Below are 22538 nucleotides of genomic sequence, written 5' to 3' on the forward strand. Positions count from 1 at the left end.
TTGATATATATATACACACACACACATATATACACAGATGTGACCAAAGGGATTCCACTTTTTAGGGAAACACAATTTTCTCTGAAATAAGTAAACATTTACAAAAGTATTTAGTATCCACCATTCCTTTTTTTCAATTATAATAGAACAGGAACTTAACTTTTGATTTATGACATTTTTTTTTTAAAATTATGTTCTTGTGCTGCAAATACATATTTAGATTTTTTTTAATTTATTTTTTATTAAGGTTTAAACAAGTACATAAATCAAATACAAACATATGTTCTATACATTGTGGTATTTAACTCATCTTGTCATACTATTATAATTCTTACAATCCCCATAAGTAAGCATTGTGTAAATCTTCTTTTTTTTTTTTTTTTTTTTTTTTAATGAGGTGTTTGAATAAACATTACAAATACATAAAGAAATAATGTGCCATACATGGGTTGTTACAGGTTTAGGATGTAAATATCTTATATGGTACAAACAAATGCTTCTACAAACAAAACAAGATCCAGACCTATGTACTATGTAAAGCAATGTTTAACAGCACACAATAAATAAGACCTTATATATCACCTCAGTTTTTGTTTTTTTGCTTCTAGTTATATAAAACATAACCCCAACCATACAAAAGCCACTTTTGGGCTTCTAAACACAGTTAGATACCTCATTGTGGGGGATATTGTTCAAATTGGGCAGGCCACTTTTGGACCTCTCTAAATATGTGAAAACTTTTAAGTATATTGCAGTAGTAAGTAATTTACTTAGACATATATATAGTAAAGAGAACACTTGTATATATTAATAAAAATACAAAGATTATCAACAATAACAGTACCCATTAAAATATAAAAGGTAAAAACAATAGAGTATTTGATAATTTTCTACAAAAACACATATGGTCCTCCTAGACATGTACTTCTAATTAAAGTATTGGTGAAAGTATTGGTAAAGATACGGATAGTTATGATTTCCCCTGATAAGGGAGGCTTCATGTGAACCAAATATGATGTAAGGTGAGAAAGTATAACAAATTGAAATCATATCGGACCGGTATCATGAATGTAGCTAAGAGCATAAATGATCAACCTGGGTAATAGGTATTAAATTAAAGAGAAAAAATATTAATGGCGGCGTTTGCGAGAGAAACCGCAAATAAGTCTCTGGGCAGAAACAAGGACACCACTATATGGGGGAGGAGGGGGGGAGTGTCCATCACATTAATAATATAAAGATATTTTTATAAAATGTATTAATGCAGGGGTCACTTGCAATCTTATTCTGGTACATATATATCTAGAAGTAATCACACTTTAAATAAACCAGCCTATTACTAGTTTACCACTATAGGGAATATGAAAATTCCACAGCATAAAATAAAAATATTGGTTATACAACTATCTCTGCAGCAGTGAGGTGTAACAAAAGCTATGTTGGCTCCAGACGAAAATGTAATTGCAATAGAACTATAATAATGGAAGATTTTTTTTTATATATGTTTTAACTTTGCCACCTGGGTGCGGGTCCTATACCCAGCGACAGGCCAACCCTATTAGTAAATTGGTAAGTCCTAATAGTGGAGTGCTATATATGGCAGGTTTAGTTCCTTAGTAATGAAAATTAGCATGATATGCAAACTATAGAATACTCTCTTTACTATAGTGTAATGGCTAAATATATATATAATTCTTAGGGTCAGCTTCTATAAGAAAAATGAAGATAATAAAATAAAGCCCCTACCTTCAATGTGGAACTGTGGAATTCAAGGTATTTGTTTTATTTCTATGGTAGCAGAACTATATGAGATACTAAAACCATCCCCCTAGGAGTTAAAGTGGATGTGTATTTAGTTTACGCTTGCAGTGCCGTTTCAATGTTTTCAATTTTCAATATATATTTCACTAAATATAAAATGTTTTTATTCTAAAGGTCCCTATCAGTAATTAGTTGTACCCCCTAGGTCTCGGCCGTTGACAAAGGGGTAGCCACCTATGTTTACTAAGGATGTATAAGATAAGAGTATTTTAAGGAGCATTAACAAATCCGTTATAAATGTATATCTAAAACATGAAGAGACAAGCAATGCATATATAAATATATACCTCTAGTGACTGTTATAGATTTATAACATATGATCATTTTAACTTATAAACTTCCTGAAGGGTATTTCAATATTTAGTTTTTTTTAACTCTATACTGATATGAGGCTGGTAGGAGACTGGGGTGGTTGAATTTTAGTTAAGATTTCTCACAATAGGACCATAGCTTAAGCTAATAAAGGGTTTAAGAGGCCACAACATATCACATTAAAGATTAAAGCTAGGTCATGATTTTAGCTCTATTAAAAATACAGAGCATATTCATAAAAATCTACTATTGAGGCTCTCTTCTATTGTATGTTAAACAACCCTGCCATGTAGGTATGGGCCTTATACCCCACATCAAGGAAGAATATAATATTGAGTATATATGGTACATACAATATATAATATTGTCTTGCTATTCAGCAGATACACTACAGCAGATTGCATCAATATATTATCCCTTAATTTGTTAAAAATACTAAGCTCGGTCCCCTTATCATATCTAGGAGAAGAGAAGGTATAACATAATAAAAAGAAAGACTCTGAGAAATAACATGGCAGCCCACACTACAGCCTGTCGAAGTTGCACATGCTACAGGGATATGAGCGTTACAAGCAAAAACACATTAACTAGAGTCTCCCTAGTGACAACACCAGAGTATATAAACAGAATTGACATATTAACATAACAAGGTATATAGGAATGTTTTTGCTCACAGCATATTATAGTGAATAGGTAATGAAGTAAATCTGATAGTGTCCTTACTATTATAACCAGACTGCTTTCCATGGGGAGGATTAGGATAGTCATGTTAGGGCTGAGAGGAAAAAGTTTAAGACACTTAGCCCACTTCGGTGCAGTAATGCCAAACAGATCTCCAATGCCAGATATTTTGCAGGCAGCATTGTTCTTGAACAGATAGGGATAAAGAATAACTAAATGCCCCAATAGAGCTTAGAAATATATGGAGCTACACTGGAGCTACAGTTTATATTCGCTTCTCAATAATATATTTAGCTTCGGTTACCCTCTCCTTTAATATCCTAATAATTATAAGTGTGACCATATAGGTAAATACAATAGGTAGCATAGATCAGAAACAAGAAGCCCACTTTAGGTAAGAGGAAATAATATCTCAAGAGTTAACCTATTCCCGCTCTCAGGAAGGTAAAGCTATAATGACCAGAGTTCATATGAGGGATAGTAGCACTTATCCGGCTGTCAAAACAAGATATAGCAGTTCATGTTAAGTGGAGCCATAAGGGTAGGCCCAAAGACAATATTTCTGTTATGAGTGTCCCTGCACTCAGACAGGCATCTGATCCTGAGCTTCTTGGTGTGTTTCTCTCAAAGGGTATAAACTTACAGACCAGAGCTCTGTTTGTTACAGTGACTACGCCATTCAGGCTGCTACTAGCGGTATCTGTGCCGTCAGAATCCTCTGAGGGCGAGGTAAAAGTTTGCTTCGGTCCCGTTCCGAATGTGTTTCAGAGGACACCTTGTGGAGCTTCGTCTGTGGGAGCAGGCCTGCAAAGGTTTCATGGAGTTGGCATGCTAGGTCTCGAAAGAGGTCCTCTAACAATTGGTACACATATAACTACTATCTGTCTAATGCAAGCATGGTTGTCACTCGCAGGGCAGGCAGCTTCACCTTGTAGCCTACAGGGTATTTATAATCAGCTTTGCGTTGAGTTGTGGATTATGATCAAAGAGATTATATTCTCAGAGCGAATATATTGCCCTCATCAGCATTGAGAGCGGTTTTACCCAGTTAGCTATCCAACGGGAGGAGGGTAGTGGTTATAAGACGTTGGTCTTTAGTTTTGCTCACAAACAATTTGAGTCTTCTTTGAGCAGGAACATAAAGATAGTGGTATCATTTGACTTCTGAGCTTCTCCTCAATGTATATTCCAAACTATGTTGAAGGATGGCTTATTAATAGCAAGATAATCCCAGATTTTTTAGTTTACAGTCAGAGCTTCTGAATTTCATGTCTGACCATGACTGCGGCTTGGACACAACCCAAATCTTCATTTTTTAATATTATCAGTTCTTTATAATCCCCTAGCTAAAAGGAATCTAGCATCCATATCAAAAGGACAGCCCCTATATTTAAGGAAGGCCACTTTTTGACCAACGTATGCTATTTATAACACCAAGGGGGCCTCAAGGGGAAAGAAAACAACAAAGGACTGTTTTTTGGGTCTAAGATACTGTATATATTTATGACTGCACCTGCATCAAAATGATAAGTAACAATATCATAATATGAGAATACGGAATGGCTCTTGGCATAAGAAAAAATAAAACAAAAACAAAATAAAAATATATATACCGTATATATATATATATATATATATATATATATATATATATATATATATATATATATATATATATATATAGTAGTAAAGAATGAGGATGCACTCGCCAGGATTTCCAAAGATACCTTAAATGTAACGTTTTGGGGTATTACCCCCTTCGTCAGACAATACAAAATAACAATACACAACCTACTTACCACCGTGCCTTTTAAACTAACCTAAGTGATACAGTTCCAGGTAATCACCTGTGATGCCTCTCCCACAATCAGCAATCAACAGGTGTAGACTCCCACTACCCTCCCAGTGTATGCGACTACCTAATCAAATAAACATACTACCTAAAAGTGTACACCAAGTGCCCTATCTTAATAAAAGAACCACATAGAAAAAAATGTGTACATAGCAATGCTCACAATAGGTTAAGCAGTGAAAACCCTTTTGGGAAACGGTGATAACAGTCCCTGATAAGCCATATGTGCTTTAATCTGATTACGGCCTGAGGGTGGTTGCCATAGCAACCAAAACTACCAACAATGGCCCACAATACTGGGTAAGGCATGATATGGACAATCAATGGTACTGCAACATGAAGGAGCGCCCAACCCCCAGACAGTCAAGCCAATTACCCAGAAATAACATACAGCATAATATGTAAATTGAACACAATCAGTCAAATTGCACAATACCTCATAGCGCTATATATAATATAATTACAAAATTGGCCAGTAATTAGTAAACAAGCCGTATAGCTGGTACGCAATGCACCCCTCAAGTGCCGGGCTATCAGGATGTCTAATACTGTCTGGTCTGGAGGTGTGACCTTGTAAGCCAATCAAGGGGCTAGACTGCGTGGTAGAGCCCCAGTGGCATGTTAAATACAAACAGCAGGGCTGAAATTATGCATAAGGCATCAAAGTCAAGATACCAATAAACATAAACAACGTCAACAGGCTGCTACTCCACAAGCAACCCCATGTCTAATGTACAAAACATATATCAGCATACTCAGCGCAACCAGTACAGAGGCTTAGCATAGATTGCCAATCAGGGGGCGTGGTACACCCTCAGGATAAATAGTACACAAGTATTCAAACAGGGGTAGAATATATGTTAGCAATAAAACCCTAGACTAGATGATACTGGCATACTGGGAAAAACATATGCAAAATGAAAAACTATGCAAGTTAAACCAGGGAGGGGGGAGAGAGAGAAGGGAAGGGGAAAGGTACATAGTATCGTATTGGAAACCCCATATATGGTAAAGCATTGCAAAATGTGCCAATACAGCCTATGTTGCCAAAGAAACTAAGTATGCAACTTAGTAATTAGAAATAACACGAGGACCAGGAGAAAAATAAATAAAAAGAAAGAAAAGTGAAAAGAGTAAATAAAAAAGGATAAGCAAAGAACAAAGAAAAGTACAAATGCTAAGTGTAAATACATGTATAAAGAGGGTCATAGAACTAAAGAATAGATCTAAATCATGTACAAATCAATAAACACATAGCTGCCATGTAACTTTACAGAAAACAATGCCAGTCTAGATGAACATTTAGGCCGTTTGGGGCCAGGGTGTCCAATCTGTGGGTCCACCTAGCTTCTCTTTTCAGAAGAATTTTCCCTCTGTCCCCACCTCTATATAAAGGTGGTGCATGGTTGATGATAGTGTATTTTAAATCATTCACTGTATGTCCTTTTTGGACGGAGTGTCTTGCCACTGGTTGGTCCTATGTTCTGTTCAGAATAGCCATACGTATAGACAATCTGTGGTTGGCCATTCTTGTCCTCAAATTATCAGTCGTTTTCCCAACGTAAAATAGGCCACAGGTACAGTGGAGTAGGTACACAATGTATGTGGTTGTGCACGTCAGGCGATATCTATGTTTGTACTTCATCTTCTTGGTGGGATGAATGAAGTAAGGTCCTGTCTGTAAGGCGCTGCAGGTTGTGCAACCAAGACATCTGAAACAACCTGGTTTCATTTTCTCCAACCAGGACTTCTTCTGATAACAAGGACGGGGGTCCATCTTTACCAGCATGTCCCTTAGTGATGTGGCTCTAAGAAAGCCCATGCGTGGTGGTACCATATTTTTGAAAGGCAACGCTGGATCACTCTTCACGATGTCCCAGTGCTTGTTGAAAGAATCTCTAAGGCATGAATAATGCCAACCCGGCACTCAAGTTCAAAATGGAGACAGATGATAGAATGATTTACTTTTTGGACCACAGGTTTATGTTTATTGGTATCTTGACTTTGATGCCTTGCGCATACTTTCAGCCCTGTCATTTGTATTTAACATGCCCCTGGGGCTCTACCACATAGTCTAGCCCCTTGATTGGCTTACAAGATCACACCTCCAGACCAGACAGTATTAGACATCCTGATAGCCAGGCACTTGAGGGGTACATTGCATACCAGCTATACGACTTGTTTACTAATTACTGGCCAATTGTATAATTATATTATGTATAGCGCTACGAGGTATTGTGCAATTTGACAGATTTTTTTCAATTTACATATTATGCTGTATGTTATTTCTGGGTGATTGGCTTGACTGTCTGTGGTTTGGACGCTCCTTCATGTTGCAGTACCGTTGATTGTCCATATCATGCCTTACCCAGTATTGTGGGCCATTGTTGCTAGTTTTGGTTGCTATGGCAACCACCATCAGGCCGTAATCAGATTAAAGCACGTATGGCTTATCAGGGACTGATATCACTGTTTCCCAAAAGGTTTTTCACTGCTCCTTTAACCTATTGTGAGCATTGCTATGTGGTTCTTTTATTAAGCTAGGGCACTTGGTGTTCACTTTTAGTTAATATGTTTATATGATTAGGTAGTCACATATACTGGAAGGGCAGTGGGAGTCTACACCTGTTGATTGCTGATTGTGGGAGTGGCATCACAGGTGACATGACGAAACGTTACATTAAAGGTATCTTTGGAAATCCTGGTGGGTGCATCCCCATTCTTTACTACTATCAATACTATGGAAGCACCCTGGGTGGATGAAATGTTAGGCAACTCTTTCTAGGCATATATTTTACTAATAGCATTATAGTGGTTTAACATTTTTGCAAAATGTGGACTTGTATGAAAAGGAATCTATTTCAAGCTAAATAGATCAAATAAAAGCTAGTTAATCATATTTATATAGCTCAATCCCCTCCTAACATATAACACAATTGAACATAACCTTATTAGAAATACTTCACTACTCATGTACTTTGTCCATTCATAAACAGTAGTACTCAAGATCTATATTGATAATCAGTCCACTATCATGAAAACTTATATAGCAAACAGTTCACATTGTGTAAAACACTCTGTGTACAAAGAGAGCCAGATTTAAAAAACAACCTAGATTGCCATGGAGTCATAATGTATAAGTAAGAAGGAGGTTATTCCACGAGCCCACTCCAACTCTTAATTTATCTGTCAGCCCCTCGATAAGGATACCAGCCCATGGCCAGGATTGTAAAGTGAGTATCAGAGGGACAACATGAAGTTGCAAAGAAATGTCCATGAGATGTGTCTTCAAGTTTTTCTTATAATTTTGCTGATGTTCCTGTTGACACCATGGTAACTTGCTCCAAGATAAACAATGGTGTTAAGTAGCTGGACAGATACTGAGTCTCCCATGGCCAGTAACTCACCCAACACCAAATTTAAGACTCCTGCCACCTGAAATAACTCAAGGGTAGGTATTCTTGGACAAGAAGTAGTAATCATAGTCTTCTGTGTGTCAAACACATCCAGGCTTGGGTTGACACTTAGGCCCGATGATCAAAAGTGCTACAAGGCAGCGAAATATTCTAAGGGATCCGCCACAATGTCGAGTGAGCTTATCAGAATATTCCAAACTCCCGATATATCAGCATTGCCGAGAGGCGTTTACTATACATGCCATTGGCCGGTGATGCTGGCTTAGGCAACACCCAGCATTGCCGAACATATTGGTGATGTATAGTAAAAGGATCCCTAGAATAAAACTGCTGTGCCTAACCGCTAATCCTAATACCCCTAAACCTAAGTATACCACAATTGCAAACAAACACTACACTAATAAACATCTGAACCGCCATATACCCACCTCAAGTCGCTAACTATTAACCCCTATACGCCATATACCCACCGCAGGTACCTAGCTATTAACCTCTAAACTGCCACAAACCCACCAAAAGTGCTGTCCAATTAACCCCTATACCACATACCCAATGCAATCAACTAACTTTTAACCACTATGCCGCCATATACTAACTGCAATCAACTATTAACCCCTATGCCGCCATATACCCCAAACGCAAACTAACCTAACACCTAACCCCCCTCTAAACTAAACTGCCTAAGTTAAAAATATTAAATAAAAAAATCTAAGTAACAATAAAATAAACCTAAACCACCAAACACAATCTAACCCTACTCTAACACCTAACCACCCTCTAAACTTACCCCCCCCCCACACACACACTAACCACACTAAGTTACAAACAAACAAAAAAAATCTAAGTTACAGAAAAATAAAAATGCTAAGATACAAAAACGAATAATCTACAGTATGAAAAAAACTAACACTAAACTACATGCCCTATAAAATAAAAAAAACACCCAAAATAAAAAAAAAATAAACCCTAACATTAAAATAAATTACAAGAAAGGGGGGGTGGAGCCTGCTCTCAAAGGGGCAAGACGAGTCTTTGTGAAGCTCCTGGAGACTGAAGGACTTTATATAAGTTAATTATAGTAAATCTGTAATATTTCATACATTTTTAAAGGTTCTTCACAACTGGAATCTGATAGATGCTCAATGTCGAGGATCTGACTGTGCTCCTGCCTATGCTCTTTGGGACAGCTATGCGTCAGACTCCTACACAGACTGAGAAGCAATTTTACAACTCGCTGTGACTGTGCAGCACGATGATCACAAGCAGTGAACTCTGTGCTGGGAGCGAAGCATAGGTCTGAGGCTGCCGCAGGATTATCCCCCCAAACTCTGGAGTTAAGATATCCTGTAATAGGATAAATACTCAAATAAGTGATCATTGGGCCTTCTGTATACTGTAGCTGGGGTCACTGGACTCCATAACATAACCCTAAGGTCAATCTCCGAGATTTTCCACTACACCTCAACAGTACCTAAAATGGAGGGACAGGTGCTACTTGAAGGCCATTACCAGCAACTCCACATGTTAATCAACTAGTGTTTCTCGCTGAACCCACCATCTAAGTTAAAGGAGGAGGGTGCATCAGCATTTTCTCTGGAGCTACAAGATACCAATGACAGCTACACCGATTGTTCCTGCAATATACCTCAGAGAAGCTTGCTACTAACAGCTGAAAAGGTGAGCAACAAGCTGGCTATGTCAGCGCTCACCCCTAAAAATCCCCAGTTCAAAGGCAGAACAGCAGATTGCGCAAAACATCTGATCCCATTGATAGTGCATCAAAGCTTATGGCCTACTGAAATGGTAGGACCGGAGTCTGGGTCAGTTACTCACTCACACCTCGCTAAGGAAGACGGACAAGGCACTCGCTGGGGAAAAAGCAGTCTACAAACTTTTTTTCTCAATCAGCCAACTGCTACGTCGGAATGGATAAAGTCCGGGATCGGCTGAACCTTATGCAATAGGACTTGGCATAAAATACACTCTACAGGCCTATATACAACTTGTTTCTGTTTGAGACAGCCCTATCCCAATGATGGCGACTGAGCCGGATCCAAGGAGGACTACAACATATAATACCTATGTATGTGCTTAAGCACATGGTTTTATACTCATATTTTCAAGTGATGCCATTTATCTGAACCATTACTCCGTGACTATCGGAATCTAGTACTATAGTGTATGGCTGACGTACATTCACAGCTTTGTAAGTTTGTACCAGGCTCACTAAGGAAAACCATATACAAATTGTTTATAGATGATAGACATTCATTTCCCCCCTGTTTAAACATTTTTTTTGGTCCTGCCTTTCATTACTCTATATAAAGTATACATGTCATGTACCATTATGTAATATGCACAGGACTAAGATACTATACATGAAAGATTTCTCCTGTCCAAGCTTGTCACTGCCAGAGAGAGGCTAATAGTTACTCTTATTTTTCTACAGACTTTCATATATCTAAAATAGATCCCACTTACAGCTATATCAGATTAAGGCATATCAGTTAGGACACATAATATGTGCTGGTCATATAGTTTGAGCTTATCTATACTTCATACTGTGGATGTTCTATCCTAGATTCTACAAGAAGTATATAAGTACTGTAACAGATATTGTTTCAATAGTTTTCTTTTTCACAGGAGCCTTGACTCTACATCCCTTGTTAAGAACACCTGATAAGGAGGAACACTCATTGGAAATTCCATATGTAGTTTGCAGTTATCTCCTATTCTCCCTGTAGATTGTTCTGGTACTATACCAGCGGCCTACGGCCGGGGCGGTTGGTATATCCCTGCTTAATTTACTGTAAACCCTTAGACCAGATATTTCAAAATAGGTAGCAATATTAACAGCTCCTACTACACTTTATGCAAATTAGAAACAGGATATAGGAACTAAACATTCTGGTAATGTAGAGCCAACAGCTAAAGTCACTGACTGGTACAAATAATCGTTTGTTTTACAATTCCACTGAGCTAATAGTTCTAGGGCTCCTTGATTACCCATAGCAAAATACACACGTAGTAGCTTATCAGATACAGTGTTTGCTGTAGTGCTGCTTTGTTATACTTCCATTAAGCTTAATACAGGAAAGTTACAAAGCTGTCTGACATATGAGTGTCTCACCCAAGGTTAATTTTGTGCATACCCACTACCCCAGTAGATGACATCCTTAAGTTGATAGACCCTTAGAGATCTATTTTCTCTTAAAGCCACTTCTGTTTAGCAGTCAAGTTTAACCTTGTGTGTTCACTCCATAATACTCATACCCGCACAAATTGACCTGATGTATTTGGAAAGACACTCCTTATTCATAATATAGTACCAAGACTGCCCCCCAGCACCTTCATAGATGGTAAATTTGACATTGCACTTATAGTATTTTGTCTCTATATAAGTGATTGATTCTGTTCCCCATAGTCAGTAGGATCAAATAGTGCCCTATTATCGAAAGTTCTAGTATATGGTCCTTTACAGAGTGTGATTAACGATGTTAACTTGCAGTGTCCATATATTGTTAAGTCACTAAATATTCATATGTCACAAACTCCATATTGGATTTACTCTACACCTCCACATCTCCTTCTGACAACATTATACTCATATTTACTGGCCCTTTTTATTCCCCTCATAACTATCCCCATTATTATTTAACCTTATACTTTGGATAACACAAAAGAGGTTACCACCCATCGGGAGGGGTACTTATTATAACTGGTAATTTCTTTTTGGAGGCTAACTCAGGGTCGTCGTCTATAGACTTTCTGTAGTAGACTACCACTATAATAGAACCCCTCCACTCTTTATAGTTTTAGTTATGGAGATTACATATATAGATAGATCATAAGGTTTAATTACTGTGAATGACTTTATTTCTGTGGGGTGCAAATATTGAAATGTATTCAAATTTTCATTACTTGTATTATATGCTTTGCATTTTCTTCCTTTGTCACATGTGAGTGTTAGCAAGAGTCTGGAAAATTAGTTTATGATCATTAGGAGATACTTTTACTCCCTAATCTATAGATTTATTGCCAGTTATAACATATATTCTCTGAGTCCAACATCAATACCAGGTGCTCCAGTATGAGTGGTTGCTGTGTAGCCCTTGATATACATTAATTTCATATATGCCTACCCTACGTTTCACAATTTTAGAGATTCCCAGTGCTCCATATTACTACTATATTACTGTTATATAGCAGCCCTAACACTTCTCCTGTAGTGCCTGAGAGATCCACCCACGTTAAGGATACATTTCTATCTAGTTAGTTATAGCCAGCCAGCCCATATTTCTGGAGTAGAGTCCAGAGTCCTATTTAGTGTTACAAGCTATTTGTATGATAGATGCTACTTCCATTTTCTTTTTCTATATTTACCATATTCTATGTTGATGTGTTTAAATAATGTGGCCTTACATTAATATAACCCTCCTAGTAATCACACTACTCGCTGTCTCGGGGGTCCAAAATTGGCCCCACTGGTTTAGAGAAGGTGTAAAACTGAAGGTCAGAGTTTTTTATTTTTTTTAATTTCGCTACAGGTATTCTTTAGATTGTCAGTTATACTGTTGTATATCTTATTTCACATTGTGTCAGCTGTAATGACTTCCCTATGTATCAGCCTAATGTCATAGAACATAATGACTGTATATATTTTATTTGTGTTTTGATCATAATACCTGTATATTCCTTCTAAACCTTCAATAAAAAAAATTAAAAAATAAAATAAAAATAAATTACAATACCCCTTAAAAGGGCCTTTTATAGGGCATTACTCTAAAGTGATTTTAGCTCTTGCAGATTAGGTGTCCATGTTTAAATTAAATGCATTGTCATATACAATGCATATTGTTTAATGTAGTGTAGATATCTTAAAAGGGATTTAATGTTTGCTTAAAATATTCTTTCAACTATATATTTATGTTTGAAATAATAGCAATGCATATTTTGTCAAGTAGATGAGGTAAACACTAGAGGACCATCAAAACCTCTCTGAAATTCAGCACCGGACCGGAAATTGAGCCCTGGTTTGACACTTCTTAAAAGTAGAGTGTAAGAGATCAAGTCAGGCTTTTAGTATGTTGTCGACAATTTGATGAGGCACCTAGGGATACCATTTGTTTGGGGTTGCTACCTTCTGGGATGAATGGGGGACCAGATTTGAAGTGTCCCCCATTCTCCCAGAAGGTAGCACCCCAAACAAGTGGTAGTATAGTTTATTATAGGGAGTTATTTTTTGACAGAAGGCAGTTAGCTAGGGCGTTCAAGGGGAGTGTTGAATACACATGACGGCAGTTTAGTAGATATTAGGGACAATTTGGAAGATGAACAATGGCAATATAGAAGGCAGTCCCCCAACTTAATATTTACATATCTTTGTCATGATATTATGTAATATGTATATTCTATTGGGAGTGGTGCTTGGCATTAATAATACAACTGAGAAGTGGGGGGGGAGGAAAGATATCCACTCAAAGAATGCAAGTATAGCACTCTATGTCCAGACTAATAAGACAGGCAACAAATGATGTCAGTATAAAACATAACATTTATTGTTATTAATTTTAAAATGAGAAATTAAATTGGGTTTAAAAAAATTAATAAAATGCTAGGATAATTAATATAATTAACAATATATTCCAGTGGGTAATTATTAGTTCCAATATAAGCCTTGGTGTAGTATTATATTTACAAATGCACATAGATGAATAACAACATTGGATAGAAACATCTTTGCAATATACATGTATTGGCAAGAATGCATCTAGTAAAAGTTATCACTGTTTTAGTGTTAACATTTTTCTCTGCATGTGCTAGATATTGTCAGTCCACCAGAATTTTAAATACTGCAGCTGCTCAAAACACTTGTGGGCTTGTATCATGTCAGCAATTAAGAAATGCAGTCATTACCAGATGATACAAGCACCTTAGGCTCTCTTAGCAAGTGCTGTGTTTAAAATGCTGGTGCATGGTGCATTCTTAAATAAACTTTTGAAACAGCTCTAGTTTTTATTAGAAGCATTTTTGCTAATACATGTATATTACAAAAATGCTTCTATTCAAAACTGAAATGCATCAATGTGGATTCCAATTTTGGCTGGAATGTCCCTTTAAATGTTACATCTAAGCGACCAAACTTATAAAAGATGACAACACGTGTTTAAGCACAACACATTCGCCTAGATTACGAGTTTTGCGTTAGAAGGTGTGCGGTGCTAACAAGCAGTTTATGCTCACCGCTCACTTACAGACAACGCTGGTATTACGGGTTTTTACAAACCCGGCGTTAGCCACAAAAAAAAGTGAGCTTAGAGCAAAATTTAGCTCAACATCTCACCTCAATACCAGCGCTGCTTACGTTAGCGGTGAGCTAGTAAAACGTGCTTGTGCACGATTTCCCCATAGGAATCAATGGGGGAGAGCTGGCTGAAAAAAAAACTAACACCTGCAAAAAAGCAGCGTAAAGCTCCTAACGCAGCCCCATTGATACCTATGGGGAAACAAAAGTTATGTCTACACCTAACACCCTAACATGAGCCCCAAGTCTAAACACCCCTAATCTTACCCTTATTAACCCCTAATCTGCAGCCCCCGACATCGGCGACACCTAAAATATATTATTAACCCCTAATCTGTCGCTCCGGACACCGCCGCCACCTACATTATACTTACGAACCCCTAATCTGCCACCCCCAACATCGCCAACACCTACATTATATTTATTAACCCCTAATCTGCCACCCTCAATGTCGCCGCAACCTAACTACATTTATTAACCCCTAATCTGCCGCCCCCAATGTCGCTGCCACTATAATATAGTTATTAACCCCTAAACCTAAGTCTAACCCTAACCCTAACACCCCCTAACTTAAATATAATTTAAATAAATCTAAATAAAATTACTACAATTAACTAAATAATTCCTATTTAAAACTAAATACCTATAAAATAAACCCTAAGCTAGCTACAATATAACTAATAGTTACATTGTATCTAGCTTAGGATTTATTTTTATTTTGCAGGCAACTTTGTATTTATTTTAACTAGGTACAATGGTTATTAAATAGTCATTAACTATTTATTAACTACCTAGTTAAAATAAAGACAAATTTACCTGTAAAATAAAACCTAACCTAAGTTACAATTACACCTAACACTACACTACAATTAAATTAATTACCTAAATTAAATACAATTAATTACAGTGGGGAAAAAAAGTATTTAGTCAGCCACCAATTGTGCAAGTTCTCCCACTTAAAAAGATGAGAGAGGCCTGTAATTTTCATCATAGGTATAGCTCAACTATGAGAGACAAAATGTGGAAACAAATCCAGACAATCACATTGTCTGATTTGGAAAGAATTTATTTGCAAATTATGGTGGAAAATAAGTATTTGGTCAATATCAAAAGTTCATCTCAATACTTTGTTATATATCCTTTGTTGGCAATGACAGAGGTCAAACGTTTTCTGTAAGTCTTCACAAGGTTGTCACACACTGTTGCTGGTATGTTGGCCCATTCCTGCATGCAGATCTCCTCTAGAACAGTGATGTTTTGGGGCTGTCGCTGGGCAACACAGACTTTCAACTCCCTCCAAAGGTTTTCTATGGGGTTGAGATCTGGAGACTGGCTAGGCCACTCCAGGACCTTGAAATGCTTCTTACGAAGCCACTCCTTCGTTGCCCGGGCGGTGTGTTTGGGATCATTGTCATGCTGAAAGACCCAGCCACATTTCATCTTCAATGCCCTTGCTGATGGAAGGAGGTTTGCACTCAAAATCTCACGATACATGGCCCCATTCATTCTTTCATGTACACGGATCAGTCGTCCTGTTCCCTTTGCAGAGAAACAGCCCCAAAGCATGATGTTGCCACCCCCATTCTTCACAGTAGGTATGGTGTTCTCTCTCCTCCAAACACGAAAAGTTGTGTTTCTACCAAACAGTTCTACTTTGGTTTCATCTGACCATATGACATTCTCCCAATCTGCTTCTGGAACATCTAAATGCTCTCTATCATACTTCAGACAAGCCCGGACATGTAGTGGCTTAAGCAGGGGGACACGTCTGGCACTGCAGGATCTGAGTCCCTGGCAGCATAGTGTGTTACTGAAGGTAGCCTTTGTTACGTTGGTCTAGCTCTCTGCAGGTCATTCACTAGGTCCCCCTGTGTGGTTCTGGGATGTTTGCTCACCGTTCTTGTGATAATTTTGACCCCACGGGGTGAGATCTTGCATGGAGCCCCAGATCGAGGGAGATTATCAGTGGTCTTGTATGTCTTCCATTTTCTAATTATTGCTCCCACAGTTGATTTCTTCACACCAAGCTGCTTGCCTATTGCAGATTCAGTCTTCCCAGCCTGGTGCAGGTCTACAATTTTGTTTCTGGTGTCCTTCGACAGCTCTTTGGTCTTCACCATAGTGGAGTTTGGAGTGTGACTGTTTGAGGTTGTGGACAGGTGTCTTTCATACTGATAACAAGTTCAAACAGGTGCCATTAATACAGGCAATGAGTGGAGGACAGAGGAACCTCTTAAAGAAGAAGATACAGGTATGTGAGAGCCAGAAATCTTGCTTGTTTGTAGGTGACCAAATACTTATTTTCTACCATAATTTGCAAATAAATTCTTTCCAAATCAGACAATGTGATTGTCTGGATTTGTTTCCACATTTTTTCTCTCATAGTTGAGGTATACCTATGATGAACATTACAGGTCTCTCTCATCTTCTTAAGTGGGAGAACTTGCACAATTGGTGGCTGACTAAATACTTTTTTTCCCCACTGTACAATTAAAAAAATTATCTAAAGTACAAAAACCCCCCCACTAAATTACAGAAAAGAAATTGCAAGATTTTTAAACTAATTACACCTAATCTAATCCTTCTAATAAAATAAAAAAGCCCCTCCAAAATAAAAAAAGCCCTACCCTACACTAAATTCCATACCGCACTCCGATACCAGAGCTGTGGTGAGCTGCGGTGAGCTGGTTTTATGTGCTTGTGCACGATTTCCCCATAAGAATCAATGGGGGAGAGCCGGCTGAAAAAAAACCTAACACCTGCAAAAAAGCAGCGTAAAGCTCCGTAACGCAGCCCCATTGATTCCTATGGGGAAACTAAATTTATGTTTACACCTAACACCCTAACACCCCTAATCTGCTGCCCCCGACATCACCGACACCTACATTATATTTATTAACCCCTAATCTGCCGCCCCCGACATTGCCGCCACCTACATTATACTTATTAGCCCCCAATGTCGCTGCCGCCTACATTACACTTATTAACCCCTAATCTGCCGCCCCCAATGTCACTGCCACCCACCTACACTTATTAACCCCTAATCTGCCGCCCCAATCTCGTTGCCACCTACATTTCACTTATTAACCCCTAATTTGCCGCCCCCGACACCGCCGACACCTATATTACACTTATTAACCCCTAATCTGCCACCCCTAACATTGCCGCCACCTACCTACATTTTTAACCCCCAACACCCCCAACGTCGCCGCCACTATACTAAAGTTATTAACTCCTAAAGCTAAGTCTAACCCTAACCCTAAAACCCACTAACTTTAATGTAATTAAAATAAATCTAAATAAAACCTACTATTAATAACTAAATAATTCCTATTTAAAACTAAATACTTACCTATAAAATAAACGCTAAGCTAGCTACAATATAACCAATAGTTACATTGTAGGTTAGGTTTTATTTTTTTTAGGTTTTATTTTTATTTCACAGTTAAGTTTGTATTTATTTTAACTAGGTAGACTAGTTAGTAAATAGTTATTAACTATTTACTAACTACCTAGCTTAAATATATACAAATTTACCTATAAAATAAAACCTAATCTGAGTTACACTAACACTTAACCTTAGACTACAATTAAATAAATTACATTTATTTAATACAATTAACTAAATTACAAGAAAAAACAAACACTAAATTACACAAAATAAAAAAGAAATGATCAAATATTTAAACTAATTACACCTAATCTAATAGCCCTAGAAAAATAAAAAAGCCCCACCCCAAAATAAACCCCCCCTAGCCTAAACTAAACTGCCAATAGCCCTTAAAAGGGCATTTTGAGGGGCATTGCCCCAAAGAAATCAGCTCTTTTACCTGTAAAAAAAATACAAACAACCCCCAACAGTAAAACCCACCACCCCCAATATAGTTTAATGTAATTTTAGTATAATACTTAGGGTAGGTCAATTAATAGTTTAATATAGTTTAATGTAATTTTAGTATAATAGTTAGGGTAGGTTAATTAATAGTTTAATATAGTTTAATGTATTTTTAGTATAACAGTTAGGGTAGATTAATTAATAGTTTAATATAGTTTAATTTAAATCTAAAGGTAAGTTTTAATTTATTATAAGATAGGGATGAGTTAATATTTAATATAAAGTTAGCGGGTTGTTAGGTTTAGGGGTTAATAGGTTAATTTAGTTTGTGGCGATGTGGGGTGCTAGCGGTTTAGGGGTTAATAGGTTTAGTAAGTGGTAGTGATGTGGGAGGCCAGAGGTTTAAGGGATAATACATTTAGTTAGTTGCGGCGGGTCCGGGAGCAGCGGAATAGGGGTTAATAAATTTATTAGAGTTGCGGCGGTGTCAGGGAGCAGCGGGATAAGGGTTAATACATTTATTTAGTTGCGGTGGGCTCCGGGAGCGGAGGGATAGGGGTTAATACATTTAGTTAGTTGTGGCGGGGAGCGGTGGAATAGGGGTTAATAAGTTTATTAGAGTTGCAGAGGGCTCTGGGAGCAGCTGGATAGGGGTTAATAACTTTATTTAGTTGCGGCAGGGTCCAGGAGCGGCGGGATATGGGTTAAACATTTTAGTATAGTGGTGGTGTTTAGTGACAGTATATAAATAAAGCTGGAAAAAAGCCGAATAGCAGCGAGATCGATGACTGTTAGTTAACATCAGTCCGCTGCTCATCGCCCCGTACTTGGTGCGTGGCTTTTTGACAGCTTTTTATATAAATATGGAAAGCGTATTCAGGTCCGCAGCCGCGATGTTAGGCAATGTCAGGTGAGCGTATTGGTGCCGTTGAATGCAAGTAAGTTGACGGCTTGATAAGTAGGCCTCTAGAGCTTCAGTAGGTGTAATGCTCAAAGCTTTGACATCAATCGAATTAGCAACATTTCTTGTAATTGTTTCTGATCTCTGATATGCTGTAGTATGCTGATAATCGGCGGATTATAACGTCTTTGTTTGCAGCCTTGAGCTATACATACCATCATGACAACGGCCTAGAAACACCCTTCCCTCTCCATATTTAGTTTTTTTTATGCTCATGAAACCTTGTCCACCAAGAAGTTGGGATTGGGGGTTGTCCTGATCAGCCAGTGACAAACTAAAACTAAAGAATCAGTTGAGCACAAATATGCATTTCCAACTAGTTTGAATATCTATTTAAATAATTTTGAATTGCTTTAAACAATTTAATGATCAGGAATCTGTTTTAATTGTTTGACAAGTTTGATTAAATAATTAGTTGTAATGTCTACATCTGTATTGTCTGAACTAAGGGCCAATGTTTCTCTCTGCCTCACTGTTATTCACAACTACCCAACTGTCCTGAATTTTGCATGGTGTTCCCAGCTCGACCTACTGTCACTTCAGCTACATTCCTTTTTCTGTACTTGTCCCTGTTTTACAAAATTAAAGCTGTGTCTGCAAAGCCACAACCCAAGTCCAACCTGACCCTGCCCACAGCAGCCATAACCACACCCTGACACATTCTGACTTCACCCATGAGTTTTAATTACTCCAGCTTTGCTTGCATAAATGTATGCATTTCAACTTTTATTTAAAAAATCTAATATTGCATGTTTTAAAGAAAAAAACCTACAAATTGGCACCTCACATGCCTGCACCCTTTATATAAACCTGTTATTTTCTTAACAGTTGTGACTTTCATTCATTAAACATGTTAGGTTTGACAACATTCCCAATGTGTTTTTAAATTACCTTTCAAAAATCTAATGGGTAAAGTGAACCATAATATAGTAGTTGCTGTGAAGATAAATGAGTTATCCAAGACGGTGATCACGACCCATTCAGTCTCTGGGAGGTTTCAAGCGATAATCAGTCTCCATGGAATATTCCATTCTAACAGATTCAGGTTTTCAGGAAATCCCTAAATTGACATAATAAGAGGTTTTCAGCAGAGGCTGTCATTTTGACGTTTTGATTCATTGCAGAAACTGACCCCGAAAGTATGCTGCATTTTACCTTTATGAAAGAACAATACATATGTTTGTTTCCTTGAAAACAATGTTTACACAATGCAAATATATTTTAAGCTATTATACCTAAGCAAAATATTAAATATTAAAGTAAATAACAGGGTTGCAATTTAGAGAATAACTAACACTTTAAATGATTTAAAAAAAAGTTTTAGTTATGATTCACCCCCCCCCCCCACCCCAGAACAACTCAGTGTTTTTTAATCAAAAAGGCAAGTGTGAAAAAAACACACACGGCTAGATTTAGAGTTCTGCGGTAGCCGTCAAAAGCAGCGTTAAGGGCTCCTAATGCTGCTTTTTACCGCCCGCTGGTATTTAGAGTCAGCCAGGAAAGGGTCTAACGCTCACTTCCAAGCCGCAACTTTTCCATACCGCAGATCCCCTTATGTCAATTGCGTATCCTATCTTTTCAATGGGATCTTCCTAACGCCGATATTTAGAGTCTTGGCTGAAGTGAGCATTAGACCCTCTACCGACAAGACTCCAGCCGCAGAAAAAAGTCAGTAGTTAAGAGCTTTCTGGGCTAACGCCGGTTTATAAAGCTCTTAACTACTGTGCTCTAAAGTACACTAACACCCATAAACTACCTATGTACCCCTAAACCGAGGTCCCCCCACATTGCCGCCACTATAATAAAAATTTTTAACCCCTAATCTGCCGACCGCACACCGCCGCCACCTATATTATCCTTATGTACCCCTAATCTGCTGCCCCTAACATCGCCGACACCTACATAATATTTATTAACCCCTAATCTGCCCCTCCCAACGTCGCCGCTACCTTACCTACACTTATTAACCCCTAATCTGCTGACCGGACCTCGCCGCCACTCTAATAAATGTATTAACCCCTAAACCGCCTAACTCCCACCTCAAAAACCCTATAATAAATAGTATTAACCCCTAAACTGCCCTCACTAACATCGCCGACACCAAACTTCAAGTATTAACCCCTAATCTGCTGACCGGACCTCGCCGCTACTCTAATAAATTTATTAACCCCTAAAGCTAAGTCTAACCCTATCCCTAACACCCCCCTAAATTAAATATAATTTTAATCTAACGAAATAAATTAAATATTATTAACTAAAGTCTTCCTATTTAAAACTAAATACTTACCTGTAAAATAAACCCTAATATAGCTACAATATAACAAATAATTATATTGTAGCTATTTTAGGATTTATATTTATTTTACAGGCAACTTTGTATTTATTTTAATAGCAATATTATTTACTATTTAATAGCTACCTAGTTAAAATAATTACTAAATTACCTGTAAAATAAATCCTAACCTAAGTTACAATTAAACCTAACACTACACTATCAATAAATAATTAAATCAATTAACTACAAGTACCTACAATTAAATAAACTAAACTAAATTATAAAAAAACTAAACACTAAATTACAAAAGCTCTATTACCTTACCAGCCCTTAAAAGGGCTTTTTGCGGGGCATGCCCCAAAGAAATCAGCTCTTTTGCCTGTAAAAAAAACACAATACCACCCCCAACATTACAACCCACATACCCCTACTATAACCCAAACCCCCCTTAAATAAACCTAACACTACCCCCCTGAAGATCTCCCTACCTTGAGTCGTCTTCACTCAGCCGATCACCGATGGACCAAAAGAAGATATCCGGAGCGGCAGAAGTCTTCATCCTATCCGGGCAGAAGAGGACATCCGGACCGGCAGACATCTTCATCCAAGCGTTATCTTCTATCTTCATCCATCCGACGAGGAGCGGCTCCATCTTCAAGATGGAACATCCTCTGATCAGCCAATCAGATTCAAGTTCATTGATTGGAACAGCCAATAGAATGCGAGCTCAATCTGATTGGCTGATTGGATCAGCCAATCGGATTGAACTTGAATCTGATTGGCTGATTCAATCAGCCAATCAGATTTTTCCTACCTTAATTCCGATTGGCTGATAGAATCTTGGATGACGTCACTTAAAGGAACCTTCATTCGTCGGTAGGAAGAGGTTGTTCTGTGCCGGAGGTCTTGAAGATGGAGCCGCTCCTCGTCGGATGGATGAAGATAGAAGATGCCGCTTGAATGAAGATGTCTTCTGGTCCAGATGTCCTCTTCTGCCCGGGTAGGATGAAGACCTCTGCCGCTCCGGATATCTTCTTTTGGTCCATCGGTGCTCGGCTGAGTGAAGATGACTCAAGGTAGG

At 37.9% G+C, this 22538-nt stretch overlaps 1 protein-coding gene across 2 annotated transcripts in view; it reads left to right on the plus strand.

Moving 5' to 3' along the window:
- The window catches only part of DLGAP1 (DLG associated protein 1), a 710871-nt gene that overhangs the window by 127143 nt on the left and 561190 nt on the right, over positions 1-22538 (plus strand). The window lies entirely within an intron of this gene.

The sequence above is a fragment of the Bombina bombina genome, chromosome 5 (genome assembly GCF_027579735.1).
Source record: "Bombina bombina isolate aBomBom1 chromosome 5, aBomBom1.pri, whole genome shotgun sequence".
Lineage (NCBI taxonomy): Eukaryota > Metazoa > Chordata > Amphibia > Anura > Bombinatoridae > Bombina > Bombina bombina.